General features: G+C 45.2%; 1 protein-coding gene across 4 annotated transcripts in view; it reads left to right on the top strand.

Annotated features, from left to right (window-relative positions):
- Positions 1–10,315: 10,315 nt before the first annotated feature.
- LOC147705869 (CMP-N-acetylneuraminate-beta-galactosamide-alpha-2,3-sialyltransferase 2-like) overlaps positions 10,316–16,370 on the top strand; it is a 383,457-nt gene continuing 377,402 nt past the window's right edge. The window contains exon 1 of one of the 4 annotated variants that reach the window (XM_086932319.1): positions 10,316–10,581. The gene's annotated coding sequence lies outside the window, so the exon portion shown is untranslated. Of the gene's footprint in view, positions 10,905–16,370 lie in introns of all 4 variants that reach the window. The other 3 variants (XM_086932317.1, XM_086932320.1, XM_086932318.1) reach the window with 3 other exon arrangements.

Raw genomic sequence — 16,370 nt, 5'->3', positions numbered from 1 at the left:
ATCCATCTGGTAAGAAGAAAGTAGTCTAGTCGCGCCCATGTTCCCGTGTAGGAGGTAAAGTGTGTGCCCTCCCTCCCAAGGGGGTGTAGGTGTCGCCATATGTCTACCAGTTCGCCCTCCGAAATCACCCCCTCCAGCGCTTCGCGTGCCCTAGGCTTATAGCAGCCTACTCCATCTGCCCTATCCAGGTGTGGTACCAGTGTCAAGTTAAAGTCTCCACCCCAGACAACGTGGCGAGAACCAACATCAATGATCTTGCCCCAAAATATGGTAAAGAAAGCGGGTGTGTCCACGTTAGGAGCATAGCTTACAACAAATGTGTATGTGTCACGACCCAGTCTGCCCCACAACAGAACATATCGCCCCTCACTATCCACAAGTTCCCCAGTTTTATGAAACATTGCGAGCAATAAGAATGGCGACTCCTCTCGCATAAGTAGAATAAGAGGAGAAGGTGCGGGCCCCAGCCCACTTACTCGCAAAGGTAGTCCTCCCCTGCGGTGACAAATGAGTTTCTTGCAACATGGCTACCTGTATACGGTGTCTATTGAGATAAGCGTTGACATTCCTTCATTTTTAGCATCATTGAGCCCCCTAACATTCCATGACAGACAGTTCAATTGTGCATTAGCATTCAGGTCATCCATGGACAGAAGAATAACAATTTTACCAGCCGCAGCCTATGTGATGAACCATAGCTTACTCTAAATAGCCAACATAGGCAAGCATGACATTGAATAGCTCGAGCAAACATTCCAAGCGAAAAAAGCCTCTCCCAGAACCAACCCAACCCTCCTCCCACCCCAGCATCCCAATCATGCCAGTAGCCACCTTTCCCCACCCAATATCCCTCCCCCCTCCCCCTCCCCCAACATCTGCAACATCTGGCTATAACACATGGGGAGCACCCGTGAGGGAAACAACAGCATGGGCGCACAACCACTTCTCTCTCCAATGGCCTCCCTTACTATACGACCCTCGGTGGAGGCCAGGGCAGAGATAGTGGTCCTTGGAATACATTACCACTGGATAGATCAGCAAGCCCAGTCCGCAGTTGAAGTGTCCATGTCCCTAGCAGACTTCAAGCGGGGGCCAGCAGTGAGCGTGAAATGAGATGGCAAGTCCAGGCCAGACAAGGCCATGGGGCTAGTGTTCATTCTCGTCTACAGACGGGTCATCTGCTCCCGAGTCCGCCTCAGCATTTCGGCCATCCTTTCGAGCTCTTCGAATTGTCTTTAGAAAGTCTTCAGCTTTCTGCGGATTAGTAAAAAAACGAGCCTTCCCCTGGTGCGTGACGCGTAGCTTCGCCGGATAGAGCAAAGCATAATCCACCTGAGCATCTCGCAGTTTTTTCTTCACGGGCAGGAATTTCCGGCGTTCCTCCTGCACCAGCGGGGTAAAGTCAGGATATATGGAGAAAGTGAGCCCATTGTATCGCAGGGTTTGCGGGGTCCGGGCAGCCCGTAGCGCCACATCTTGATCGCAAAAATTAATTAATTTGGCAATGATCGGCCTGGGCGGCAGGCCAGGCTTGGGCACAGGGGACAAGGATCTGTGCGCTCGTTCAACAATAAATTGGGGAGAGAACACATCTTCTCCCACCGACCCCTTGAGGAGCTTCTCAATGTAGAGTTCCATTCTGCCCGTGTCCTTGGATTCTGGAATGCCCGTGACGCGTATGTTGTTGCGGCGGCTACGGGCTTCCAAATCCTCATTCTTGGCAGCTATGATGCGCAGCAAGTTGTCCATACGGGCCAGTTGCGTGGTATGGGAGGAGGTGATGTCATCATTGTCCGAGATGCGTTATTCAGTGGAAGCCAGCCTCTCCTCGTGCTGATCCACCTTATGCACAAGAGCGTCTAGTCGAGACGTCATCCCATCGACTTTTTCCACGACCGTGATAAACCCCTGCCGCATCTCCTGAAAGAGGCGGTGCAGGTCGAGGTCCTTGGCAGGGGAGGCAATAGTAGAGGAGTTCGCATCAATGGGTCCGGGGTCGGTAGGCCCCGACTTGGCACCCTTCCTCGCTCCATCAAAACTAATTTTAGTTTGGCGGTTCTCGGGGCGCACCATTTCGCCAGTTGAGCACCCTCCGCCCGGTAGTCCACCCTCTGTGCTTGTCGCGAGCTAGAAGAGCGCCGTCAGTAATTGCTGCCCGCCACGGTCAGCGCCTCCTAGAACCCCACAATGAGTCCAATGCTGAGGAAAGGAATGCGACGACCAGGGAGAACAGTCAGTACATTGGTCAGCAGATATGGTTCAATTGCGCGGCAAGGATAGGTACATGGAGCTCCCCAGTGCCAGCAGATCCAGGAGATGCTTTATGGGGTGTCTCTCGGGCACTGGAGCATCACACCACCATCCAGTCAAGGAGCCAAGCATAGGAGGGCCAGCAGTGTGGTGTCCTTATATAGGCAGGCCAATAGGAAGTACTGCAGTTGCAGAGGTGCAAGGCAGAGCGGTCAGGCTATTCCTTCACAGTGGGCCCCCCACCGCCGCAGCAGGCCGCAGCAGGCCGTCGCCGTCCAGTGCCTCCAAGAGGAGCAGTCTATGCAGGTGTGCCTAGGGTACCCGCACGGCGAGATCACAGGTTTTCACTCACCGCCGCTACCCGGGCAATCAGGCCGCCGCCGCCAGTCCAGCTCCGCTCGCCTCTCCTCTGCAGCGGGAAGGCAGGGCTCTCGGGCAACTCCCCCCACCGCCGGAATCCAGGTCGCACCGGGGCAGTCAGCGTAGGCTCCCGGAGGCGACAGTGTTAGGAGCGGATCCTGCCACCAGCCAAGCTCTCACAGGGGGCAGCCCGTCCCCCGCAGTCCGCAATGGTCCCCACCAGCAGCAGGAGTCGCAAAGTCCGAACCGGCACAGGGATCCGCCAGATAGCAGGCACAAGCAGGGCCCGCAGCCTCGTGGCGAGCAGCGGCCTCACGTAGCTCTCGTCGGCCGGCCCCCACGTTCAACAGTCTCCGAGGGCCGCCACGGTGAATGTTCGGACGGTGAATGCTCCACCCCAGCAGCCGCCAGAGACTCAAACTTTTGAACGATCACAGAGGGTCACGCGTGGTAGCAGATGGCAAGCAGCAACGTGGATTTAGTCTCCAGTGGCCGCGGATAAATGTAGGATCTTGCTCCAAGGAACGGGAGCTGCACACTCAGGCAGCCATTCCGTGTGTGCGCCCTCTAGCGCCCCCAGAGACACAGTATAGTTTAAAATGTTTATTTAAACTATGTGCTATAAGTTGCAGTATCTTTGCTAACATAAGTAAAAAGATGCATAAAATCAATACAATCAGCATTGTTACAATTCCATAAAATACAAAGGAAGAAATCATATTATAATGATAGTGGAACCAGGTATATAGTGCCTTGTGTACCACCCTCCCTTGCTAAGAGCTAGGCATTATAATAATGGAAAATCTCTAGGTTAAAACGGGGCACCCCATACCTCCAAGATCAGGTGAAGTGAATCACGTCCCAGATCAGCACAGCTCTTTGTCGATGGAATGGTGTATTCCAAGTGCTTGTCTCATGCATGCAATGCATATTAAAAGCACCTGAGTTTCAGAAACGAGCAGCTGTGTTCGTGTTGTGTCTAGAGCTTGGGCCGATCAACCTGCATCAACAGCATACATTGTTATTTTAACCTTGAACACTCCGTGCAGACTTGAGGTCCCAGTGTGAGTCTAGAGAGGTGAAAAACAGACCATTCTCATGTGAAAGAAAGCAGTTTGTCTTTATAAAAACTGAGACATGTAGTGTTGTGTGCAAAAGCAGCAAAATGGCATTTGAGCAACTAACTAACTTATGCTAACATAGCAATGTGTGTAGGCAGAACCGTATCCTCACTACAGTTGAATTTGGGGAATGAAATTGTAACCCATGTAAAGGATGGCATTGCAAAATGCCTGACTGAGGGATGCTCACCTGCACACATAGTCTCCCAGTTTATAACCCTCCTATCAAAAATAAAACTGGCACTTACTTGCCCCAAGCCTGCCAATCTTAATCCTACCAGAGGATGGTTTGACCTTGAATGCTCTACCACAAGAAAGGATCTTATTACAGCCATAAAAGCCCCTCATAGAGATACAATAGTAATAAAATCCCATGAAGCAAATAGAAGCAGGCGAGGAATCGAAGAGAGAAGGACATTTGAGAGAAGGCCTGGAAAGACCTTGAGCAAGCTGCTGCCACGGGCAGCATTAGGGATTTTTGGAGAGTCATAAATGCCCCTTACTTCAAAGATGTTACGGACCCTTGTTTGGACTCGCATGTTGATGAGAACACATGGGTCGGCCACTTTGAAAGTATTTTTGGTTCCGCTACTCTTTTTGTCCCACTAGCCATGGACCAATCTCAACCGCCACAGGGCACATTGAGGAAGTCAGAAGAGGCCTGGAGTCTTGTGCACCTGGGAAGGCTCCTGGCCCTGACTGGATCCTGATCGATCTTTTCCAGCAGAATTATGATATGTGGGTCCCCTTACTAACAAATGTTTAAATAATATAGCATTTGAAGGTACTCCCCATCTTGGAACCAAAGTGTAATTGTCCCTATCTATAAGAAAGGGGATAGGGGCATTCCTAAGAACTATCGACCTATTTCCCTTCTGGATACCACGGCAAAGCTGATGGACAGGCTCGTATTATCTATATTAGAGGAGTGGGCTGAAGAGAATAATATACTGATGCCAACCCAGTACGGGTTCCAGAAGGGAAAGGGACGGTGGATCAATGCCTCAATTTATCAGTCTGCATCTACAAATATACCAACGTGAAAGGGGGGAGGATATATATGGCTTTATGGAACTCTCGTCAACTAAAATAAATTCAAAGAAAGTATAACAACATTGTTTTTATTCACAAAGTGTATCCTAAAATATATTCATAAAATACATCCAAAATCAATCACATTTAATGCCCCTAAAGAATTGGGAAGGAGAAGGGAGTGTTGGGATAGTTAAGGTACTGAGTGAATAATAGAACAGTGGTCACTATGACCTCAATAAACCAGAAATAATAATTGATTAACAAACTGAGAATCACAATTCATAAATTAATTGACATAAAATCATGCCTCAGAAAAACAGAAATCACAAATGATAAATCAAGGAGGAGGCTGAAGATGGAAAGGAGTGTCGACGTTTCGACCCAAACTGATGCAGGCATAGAGTGACACCTTGCTAGAGGGTCTTCATCAGGACGAGGGCACGAAAGGGGCAATGAATCTTGTCAAAAGAGACGTAATCAGAGTTAGACAAGGAATCCGTCGTGTAGATCAGGATCCTGGAATGCTTAATAAGGCTGTGGGAAACGCTGGACTCTAGTGAGGGGATCTGAATCGTAATCACAGGCTTATACGGGGGTTCATCAACATCAGTCGGTGATGTTGACGAACCCCCGTATAAGCCTGTGATTTTATCTCCAGTGGATCTCCAAACCCACGTGTGTGGCTATCCGATTACGACACTGTAGATGCTTGAGACAGCCCAAGATCCTTTTTAAAGACGCTGGATATACTTCAACGGTTGCTGTTACCTCCGTTCCTAATCGAATTACGATTCAGATCCCCTCACTAGAGTCCAGCGTTTTGAACGAGTCAGAACAAAACCAAACGCACTACTGGTGAGACTAATCACAGAGGAACCCCCTGGATCCCACATCCTTATTAAGCATTCCAGGATCCTGATCTACACGACGGATTCCTTGTCTAACTCTGATTATGTCTCTTTTGACAAGATTCATTGCCCCTTTCGTGCCCTCGCCCTGATGAAGACCCTCTAGCAAGGTGTCACTCTATGCCTGCATCAGTTTGGGTCGAAACGTCAACACTTCTTTCCATCTTCAGCCTCCTCCTTGATTTATCATTTGTGATTTCAGTTTTTCTGAGGCATGATTTTATGTCAATTAATTTATGAATTGTGATTCTCAGTTTGTTAATCAATTATTATTTCTGGTTTATTGAGGTCATAGTGACCACTGTTCTATTATTCACTCAGTACCTTCACTATCCCAACACTCCCTTCTCCTTCTCAATTCTTTAGGGGCATTAAATGTGATTGATTTTGGATGTATTTTATGAATAATTTTTAGGATACACGTTGTGAATAAAAACAATGTTGTTATACTTTCTTTGAATTTATTTTAGTTGTTTAGTTATGTTTTACTCGTTCTAGTATCTGGGACCACTTTGTTTGTATCAACCACTCACCCAGGTCCCAGCGACTCATTGGGTTAAACCCGTGTTTTTACAGCACATTTATGGACCTCTCGGCAGCCTTCAACTGTGTGTCCCACCAGAAGTTATGGCCCATTCTTGTTGGTCGACCCCTTGATAATCTGCTTTATTCGCCAGTTGTACGCCAATTCCGCCGCTTGTGTTCGGTATGGTCCTAATGGGGAATGCACCCCTTCATTTAAGATTGAGAGCGGAGTCAGGCAGGGATGTGTCCTCACCATGTTCCAATATTGTAGTGCACTGACGACGCGGTTCTAATTGTCAGGACAGGGGTCGCCTTGCAATCTCTCATAACCTCATATGCTGCTTTTATGGCTTTGCTAGATCTCAGGGTCAACAAGACAAAATCTTTTGTCATTATAGCAGGAGCCAAGAGAGGAGAAACCCCCCCACCCCATTTCCACCTGGCTTCAAAGACAATCGAAGTGGTGGACTCCTTTCCATACATGGGGGTCTTAATTGATAAGAACCACTCCTGGAAAAATCTGGTGGCAGCAAGGGCTCTAGGCATGGAAAGGAGTCTACAAGCTATTAAGGGATTTGCAAGGAAGCCGGGAACCAGTTCTCTGGACACAATAAAAAATATCTATCACGCCAAAACGAAGGCAATGGTAACATATGGAGCAGGAGTGTGGGGGATGGCTCCTTTGGACCATCTAAAAAGCATGTAAACCCCTTTTTTAACCCTTTCGATGCTCATGACGGAACGGTTCCGTCATGAGCATCGGTTGAGCTGTGCTCATGACGGAACCGTTCCGTCATGACCACGCCCGTTTCCGTTAGGGCTAAGCATCCGGCGGTAAATCGTACCGCACGCAAGGTGTTAAAAACTGGTTGTCACTACCCCTCTCACATACTAATTATATTTTACATCTTGAATTGGGGTTACCATACCTGTTGGATTATATTAGACTGGCTCCAATTTTATTTTGGCTTTCGATTTGGCGTACGTCCACCGTCAATTTAACTCAACGCATAATTGCCAGCATTCTGAAGTTGGACCATTACAATAGGATCGGATGGCTTGATATGTGGAGGCTGAGCTGACAGCACTTCGGGAAGGGAAGCTGTTCAGGGACCCCTCACTTTGTAGAAAGATCTCCAAACAGAAAATTACTGATCTGTTCTTACAATGGGCCAACTTTCTTTGAAGGGAAAAGAATCAGCAACAAAAGGCACTACATGCATATGAACTTATTCCACCTTGACCTGAGGAGGGATTCTCATACCTCTCGTGTATTACCTATTCACACCATAGAATCATACTTTTGCGTTTTCGCCTGAATTATATCCCCCTGATGTTGGCCTTTTCAGTGAGGAAGTTGAAACATTCTGATTTGCCCCATTGCCCCTGTGATAACCACTCACCTCAAATGGATCTATGAATAAATGTATTTTGTACGCTCTATCAAACTGAGAGAAAAATATTTATTTTTCCAATCTTATGGCGCCATAATATTTTGCAATGCAGGGTGGCACTGTATTTTTTTTTAAAGCGCTTTCTGAAACCTTTATCTGTTTTTCTGTAGCTTGTTTTCTATGGGCATGTGAAGGAAGAGGAATAACTGGGGTATGCTGATTTAAATAATTGCAATACTTGGATTTCCAATAGAGAGGTGAACCCAAAAAGTTTAACATTTTATGAAGATTGTGTTAGTCTTTTATAGGGTTTTAAACATTATCACTTTGTGCAGGCCCCAAGGGTTGAAACTTGCAATAATCTTAAAAGATTTCAATGTTTTTATTGTCTTTTTATAGTAAAATGTATTCGATGAAATGATGCTTTTATGACCCGTTATAAAAAGAGATCTAATAAAGATTATGATTATGACTTATCTTCGGGCTGCGAGCAGCGAAGAAAGAGGGTGAACAAAGGCAAGGAAGGACTATGTACAGAATTGGGATCCTGGATTGGCAGCCCCTGTGGACTACAAGCATGTTGCTATTGGTCGTAATGGGAGCCTTCTCCCAAAGAATCCTGGGACTTTTAGTTTACTGTTTTTTTTTGGGGGGGGGGTTAAATGTGGTTTCTTCGCTCCTTTTTTTCACAAAAAAAAGAAAATGTTGTTATTTAAGGCTGCTATAATAAAAGCAAAGAGAGTTAAAGCATAATCCTCGCCTCCGGTCGTGACACAGAATCTGGTTTGGGCTTCATTACACAAAAGTCCCTGAATAGACAGCTAAGTGGAAACTGGGCACCGCATAGGGTTCATTTATCTGATGTTGGGAAGACATTTTCCTGCTCAATAGTGGGGAAGTCTTGACGGTGGCTGCGGGTACCTAGTAGAAAGGAAGGAGGCAGCACAGGTGGAAGGGCTTTGGTTATCGCGAGGTGCCATCCTCGAGACTTGGCGGAGTTACAGGGCGATCCTAAAGCTTGATACAACTACAAAGGACTCGTGATAGTGGATTTTGTATCCAAAAAGGAATTCCTCAGGTCACTGGAAGTCCTTACAGTGGGGCCTGAGATGGCAGAACTGCATTCCTTAAACCCTCAAGGGACATTTTAAATCCAAAGCTACTGTGGAGACTGGCCGGGGTCTCGCTCTGACTTGTCAGGAGCCTGGCGCAAAAGAAAAGATTTGGGTGGCAACTGATGTTAAATGAACAAGCTGTAAATAATTGAAGTGCATTGGTGCGGATACCGCCAAAAGGACAACACCAGCTTCCTCAGGAGGGGAGTCAGCTGTTCAGAGACCTCACCGCTGACACATGATCGCCTGTATGCTAACCCAACCTGTGTAATCAATAAACTTGCAATACTATTTTATTCACAAAAAAGTTGTCAGAGTAATTTATTGTGTCTTGTACAAGTTGTTGTAAGATTACCTTTGTACTCACATCCTTCGAGGGCTAGGGGTAGCAAGGCTAAGCAATCCAAGCCTCCTTATCTGCAGATCATGGCCTTTGACGCAAGGGAACCCATAAAAGTAAAAGTCTGGCGTTGCCACAACTGTTTGCTCAAGAGAGTGTTGGAACCACATTTTCTTATCTCAAAGGAAACTGAATGAGACATGCTGACTCTATAACAGGCAAGCAGTTTGTCAAAGGAGATAAGTTGTGCTTCAGTTAAGAATAAACAAACTAACACATACATACATGGTCCCCTCGCAGTCACAAGTTAAACACATTAACTCAGGCAATTGAAAATTGGTTAAAATAAACACAGTAAAGATATGGCCAAGATGCAGTTGCAAACAGTGGTGAAAGCTAAATAAACCAGCGGGCACAGGCAATGGCAGGGTGGCAACTTGCAGATGACAGAGCCAGCTACAAAAGATGCACTCTGAAGACTGGCTCAACAAAAAAGATAAAAATAACTTGAAAAAGTGCACGCAGTGGAATGACTCAAGTACCTCGGCCATGCTTTAGGCGAGGATTGCATGCAAGAAGAGGGAAGTGCAGACCACAGACATGAACAGCAGGAAGCAAGCACTCAAGAGTGGCTTTGAAGCCCACCAATTCTAAGTAATGGGAGGGGGTCCAAGCCCACTAACAGTAAACCACATGTCTCAAAGAGACCGCGCATGCGCTGTCTACGTGAAACCTAACAAGAAGCCCCCCACATCTTCCCACTTCCAAGGGAAAGGATTTAGTATTGACAGACGATTTAGGTATACCCCATACAGAGATCCCACTTTGTTTAATGGAGGCTTGAGCAGCTCTCCTAGCCTTCTGGTTTTTTTTTTCTTTCCCCTGTGGTACCTCAAAATTGCACCCCTGTATTAATAAGGTTAACCAAAACTCCAAGTATTGTGTAAAGAGCGGCCATAAAGCGAGCCATGACCTTAGTACCAGAGCTGCCAACTTGGAAGCTGGAGAACCAGGTTCAAGCCTCTGGGTCGGCTCGTCGTTCTGGGCAAATCACTGAATCTCTCCGTGCCTGCCAAAAAGGAATCTGTTCTTTTGTAACGGAACTGGTGCTCATTTAGAAGCGGTACAACAATACCATCGGTTCGAGTTCGCTATATAAATCTGCAAACAAAAAAGAAAGATTACTCGTTTCTAACGTGTCAGCTTGAGATCCCTGACCCCGCCTGGGTGAAAGAGGGGGAGCAGAGGTCGGTCGCCTTTCTAGCTCTGTCAGCGAAGCTCTCTCCAGGTGCAGGCCCTGTGATTGCAGCATGGCTGGCATCGCTGGCTGATGTTTCCTGTTCTGTTTTTTTCCCTTTACATACAGGATGTTTGAAAAAAAAACTGCCCAGAAGCGGCACCGTCCTCTTTGCTTGATGCACACAGCCTAGCGGTTTTCTAATCCTGTGCAGGGCGCCCCACCCGACTCTTTCGGACAGGCTCTCGCAGGACGATCAGGCTCCACAGCATTTGGATGCAGACCTCTGAGCGCAGGTAAGGAGTGCGCAGCTTTGTTTGTCCCGCGAGACGTTGCGCGCTCTAAGCGCTGCCGCTTCCTCTGAGCGCCTCCTGTGAGCGGGGCTGGGTCGGGTGAGGAGCTCCCGGGATACACACGAGGCGCTCCGCATCCCCCAGCTGCCGGGGTGCCGCGCCCAGACCAAGCTGCTGCCGGGGAGGCAATGTGCTCGTGCGACCACTGGCAGTGAGAGCCAGTCTTGGGCTCCCAGTGACCCTTGAAGAGCTCAACCACAAGGGGTCGCTGAGTCGAGCTTTCCCACTGCGAGCCTGGTTTCGAGAACCGTCGCCGGCCGCGAAAGGTAAAAAGTTAATTTTATTTAATTTACTGCTCCTTGGAGCTGAGGGATATGTTCAGACAGGAATTTATCTACTCGTGGTGAGAAATGGACGGGCTTCAACTCTTAAGCGGATAGAACCAAAGAATACCAGGAGAAGGGCAACTCTCGACGTGTTGTTCCATATGGGGTGTGAAGAGAATAATTGGTACAATCGGTGCAAGCCGGTGCATGTAGTTTTACTTCGTTATTCAAAATTTAAGATTACAAGTATCACAGAGCAAATTGGTCTCGGTTGCTTATTCCTACTGTATGTGAAACCACTTGAATTTTGATTGGAAAAAATCGAGTACGAGATGGTTGGTCCATCTGTGTTTTTTTTTTTATTAAGTAGTTTTAAGTGCTCGAGTTTTTAGAAACCTCTCAAAGAGGCAAGCAAAATGACCTAAACTATTTCGGAAAGTGGGAAAGACACAAAGCAGTATGAAATGACTTAAATAAACAGATATTTTTGCATGAAACCGGAGCGCTTTCATATATGATCTGCAAACAATAGTCGCATTAAGTCAATAATTCAGAAAATGGCCGAATAGCTGCATTATACATAGATAAACTTGGCCTCCTGTCCCTCCTCAAATGCAGTTCCCTCTCAATTGTGCAGGTTACCTCAACCCTATAAGCTGTGGTTGTTTTCAAATGGATTAGTGTATGCTTTTAATGGAATTTAAAATATAGCTCGTCACCAGCTCCACACGCATTATGTATCATTTTACTAGTACACACAGGAACCCTTTTCTGGACTAATTTTAAGCAATTTTATCAGGAAGTTAAAACTTCAATATTTAAACAATGATTCACTCTTAAATAATAAAGCCCAGTAACTCTGATCTCTTAATGAATTTTAAAGTGCTTCCAAGTGAGACACGTGCATAATATTGAAATATCATACTAGAGCTATATATTACAAAAAAAGTATTGATTCAACACTCAGACAGTGAAAACACAGATAACATCATAATGAGCTCCAAGTTGCAGGATGGAACATGAGTCCAATTGGGCATATTAAAATCATTTAATGTTGTATTGCAAGACATGTTTTTTTTGTTCTTGTCTAGTCCCCTATTCGGTCTCAGCCTTTCCCCTTTTTCTTTAAATACGTTTTGTTGGGGAAAATTGCAAAAATGGTATTGTTGTTTTGTAGGACAATACTGTTAAATCTGTGCCGTATAACGTTATTTTATCTCTGTTTTAGTTAAATGTTCAAACTAAATAGTGTTTGCTATTCCTGAATGATAACTGTTTTTTTTACCTAAATCCCTTTGTTAGTGGATCTCGAGGGCTGGGTTTAAAGTGATTTGTATTTATTTTCGTGGTGGATGTAAGGGGTGGCTGTCCACCAATTTTTTGTCTTTCTGTTTTGATCCTTCAACTAGCGCAGTTTTAGACTTTGGACCCCTCACACATTAAGTGCTAGTCTTCCTGACCCGACTGAGCGTATGTTGGCCTGTGGGGGCCTACATACAAGCTATTGTTGTGCAGCTACGGAGTGGTCGCACAGTTTGCCTGTTTCAACCTGTCCACGACTGGAATCCAGCCAAACCCCTTGCTACACGTTGCTTTGCTTGGCAAGGCTGGAAAACACTTGGGAGGAACCAAGGCGATAAGACCATCGGTAATAAATACACTTTTCAAATAAGCTTTTTTTCCTAAGGAAATCAAGGGTACATTTTCTTCTTCATTAGCCACGTTCCTTGTTCAACTACCGAAAAATTCTTGCTTTGTACAAGAATTGTACACGCTGCTATTAACAATACTAGATATTTTCCCAAGCAGTTGCATAATTTGAAATCTGATTCTTAACTATAGCTTGATTTCTTTGTTCTTGAATGAGACTTGGTTAGGGGAACCTTGAGCACTGTATATTGCACTGGCTTATTGAGGTGGACACACATTCCTTTGCCACACATACCTTTTACCACACAAGGTAAGTATAGTTAAGGTAAGTTAACGTCCTACACATATATATATATATATATATATATATAATTTATTTTTGAGAAGAATGAGACCCTCCAAACCCCCCACCTCTTTTTAAATTAATTCCAAATGTCATTTCTATTATCTGAGACCAATCTTGAGCACGGGACTGTCCCAAAGTCCAGTTTAAGTATATGTTATATAATGGAAACCATTGGTCTGCCAACAGATACTTAAAGTTGTTTATTACTAAGCAATCAAAAAGGCTTTGTACAAACTAACAAAGCTAACTTATCTATGTGGCATCGATAAAAGGCCTTATTCTAGTTTCTGGAATTACTGTCTTGGTAAATCATACCTTGAGAAGTTGGGATACCAGTTAAGAGTATAAAGATTACACAAAAATCCTGGTTGGGCATTTACCATTATTAGAGGTAAAATCTTAGTTAGGGTTGAAGTGAGATGGAAATTGAAGTGAGAAGGAAATAAGTGCTGTGAAACATTAGTACTGCTTTTGTTAGCTTTGCTCAGTTGCATGGCCGCTGACCGAGAAAGCAATTCAAATTTCACTAGTTGGTCACAAAAATGACTAAAAATCCAGTACGGGTTCAGGGCACACAGAGGGACAATTGACCAATGTCTGAACCTTCATCTAATCATTAGTAAATATACTGTGGTGAAGGGGGGGTCTCTTTATTTGGGATTTATGGACCTATCCTCAGCGTTTGATTTGGTTAATCGCTCAAAATTATGGACCATCTTACGAAACTCAGGATTGGACACCACTTTGGTTAGTTTTTTACATGACCTTCACTCTAATTTGTTTGCGTCTGTTAGGGCATCAAGGGATGGTAGGTGTACAGCAAAGTTTAGATCAGGGAGAGGGGTCAGACAAGGGTGCATCCTGGCCCCTCTTCTCTTTACACTGTACATCAACGCCTTGGGGAAATTTCTGAACCCAGCCACCCTGGATATTCCGCGTATGGGGGGGATACCTATTCCGGTCCTCCTATACGCGAATGACGCTGTTCTCATAGCGCGGACTGGTATAGGGCTTCAAAAACTCTTGGACCATTTCGGCCAGTTCATGGAAGCGCTTGATTTAAAAATTAATACAGTCAAGTCCCATGTTATGGTCGTTGGCTCTCGAAAGAAAAATATGAAGATTAGATCTTTCAGCTCCAACAATTCACCAATTTCGAGGGTGCCCTCCTTTTGTTATCTGGGCGTCACTTTTGACGAGAGAGGAACTTGGAAGCCACAAATGAAACTCAAGGAAAATGGAGTCATTAGATCGACAACAGCACTCTTGAGCTTTTCCAAAAGATTGGGCTCGAAACCTATGGAAGCCATGACCAGGATCTACAGAGCCAAATGTTTGGCAATCGCTTTCTACGGGGCAGACATTTGGGGCTATGTTCCAACTTCAGGCATACAAATTGCCGAAAACAACTTTATACGGGCCCTGCTGACTCTTCCGAAATCTTCCCCCACACATTCAACCCATAATGAACTAGGCATGGGTTATGTCTCTGATCTTCTAAAAATGTCCCCAGTACTTTGCTGGATTAAAACCTGGACAAATGAAGAAATCAGCCTGAATCACTGCATCCTTAAGGATTGTATATCTCTCGACAAAGCTCATACTATTCCGTGGCTGGCATATGTTAGAGCGGCATGTGCGAGGCTAGGGCGTCCGGAAATGTACTCTCTACCGCAACATCTCAAAAAAGAGGATGCAAAGTGGGTGAAGCAGCACTTTCGGACTTTGTTGGAATGCGAAAGAGAATCGGCTGAACTTAGTAAACCTACGGTCAGATTACTTTTTCAACTTTCCACAACCACAGCAATGGAACCCTATTTAAAATATGTCACAAAGCCCTACCATCGCTTTCTGCTCATAAGGTTTAGATTTAATTTGATCCATCTCATCCTTGGCACGCATACAGAATGGGGCACCCCAGAAAATTTTCCCCCCTGCACATGTGACTGTTTCTCAACACAGGACACTTTGCACTTGGTTATGCTGTGTGAGCACTATTTGGTGCCGCGAAAAAAATTCCTTGTTCCTATTTTAAAACCTCTGAAATTCGTTCAGGTACGGCCAGCATTACTATATTTACAGATGCTGAACTCAGTGCCAGTTGCATATGGCGTAGCCTGTTTTTTAGTAGCTGCCACCAGACAGAAAAAACTAAGAGCTGCCGCACCACTAATTCATCAAATTTGACTTTCTGTATAAACTCTGGCGAGAATGTCTTTCATATGCTGATATCTTTAGGCGTTCCCTGTATCTACCAAATCCCTTTTCATAAATGTGCCCTTTACTTTGTTTTTAGTAGGAGTTGCAATCAAATTCTTTCCACCTATTTAATTGTTTTTTAAAAATTTGATTGTATCATGTACTGCTTTTATGGTTTTAATTAACCGAATAAAGTTTTTTGACTGACTGACTGACTGAAAATCACTTTTCATCAAGTTGGGTAAAGAGTGTGTAATGAAGCCAAGACTAGAATAGAATAATCATGGTGCTAGCTCCTTCATCAAGTCAGAAGGTACAGATACCCCATTAGATAATTTAACACTTAGCTTCCTACTCTAATTAATTAAACTTGTCCATGCAGACAATCTGAGGCCTCTGGACCGATCCCTTGTACAAGTGTCCCTCGTGGAAGAAAAGGGGCTTCTGATAACTCCTGATTGATGAGATTGCAAGTAAAGGTGCCTGGATACAGAGAAGAAGCAGCATTGGCAAAGTCTATTGATCTCGCCATGTTGGCCTATTGTCCTGATTACTTACTGGTAATCCTCATTACTCCTAGTCCTACTTGTCCTCGACTCAGTCATCTCATATGATGTATATTCCACTGACAGGAAATAAAGCAGGTAACGCTTGATGGCTCTACCGACACTCCTGCCAGAGTCAATAACACCATAGCCAGCACCAAGCACTACATGACAGACGAAGCACAACAAATTCCTGGCACAGGGAAGGTGTGTGGTAAATATGACATGGTAAGAGTACTGAGGATTACCGGTAAGTAATCAGGACATTACCTCTACATCCCACGTCCTCAACACAGTCATCGCACATGAGGCATACCAAAGCAACCCCCACTGACAGAAAATAAACCAGACAGCACACAGAAGAGAAGCACACCACAGTGACATCTTTAATGGCATAAAAGAATAATCAAGAAGCAGTAGGCTCCACAGCACACAAAACGCCACACCCGAATTCAAACGGCCATTCAGAGCGCAATTCAACCTGTAATGCTTTATAAAGATAGATTCAGAAGCCCAAGTGCCAGCATGACATATCTCATCCAAAGAAACGCCTCTTGGCCCGGGCCTGCATACCTAAAGGAAACAGCAAACCAGAGCCCTGATAAGCCAAGGAAATATTGACTCAATCTAACGACCCAGGGGAAGCAGAGAGGCATCCTTCCCACGGCCAGCCAGTCCAAAATTCACAAACAGACTGTTGGACGAGCTAAAAGCAGCCGACTTGTC

The sequence above is a fragment of the Lissotriton vulgaris genome, chromosome 7 (assembly GCF_964263255.1).
Source record: "Lissotriton vulgaris chromosome 7, aLisVul1.2, whole genome shotgun sequence".
Taxonomy (NCBI): domain Eukaryota; kingdom Metazoa; phylum Chordata; class Amphibia; order Caudata; family Salamandridae; genus Lissotriton; species Lissotriton vulgaris.
This window is presented reverse-complemented; position numbering and strand designations above follow the sequence as displayed.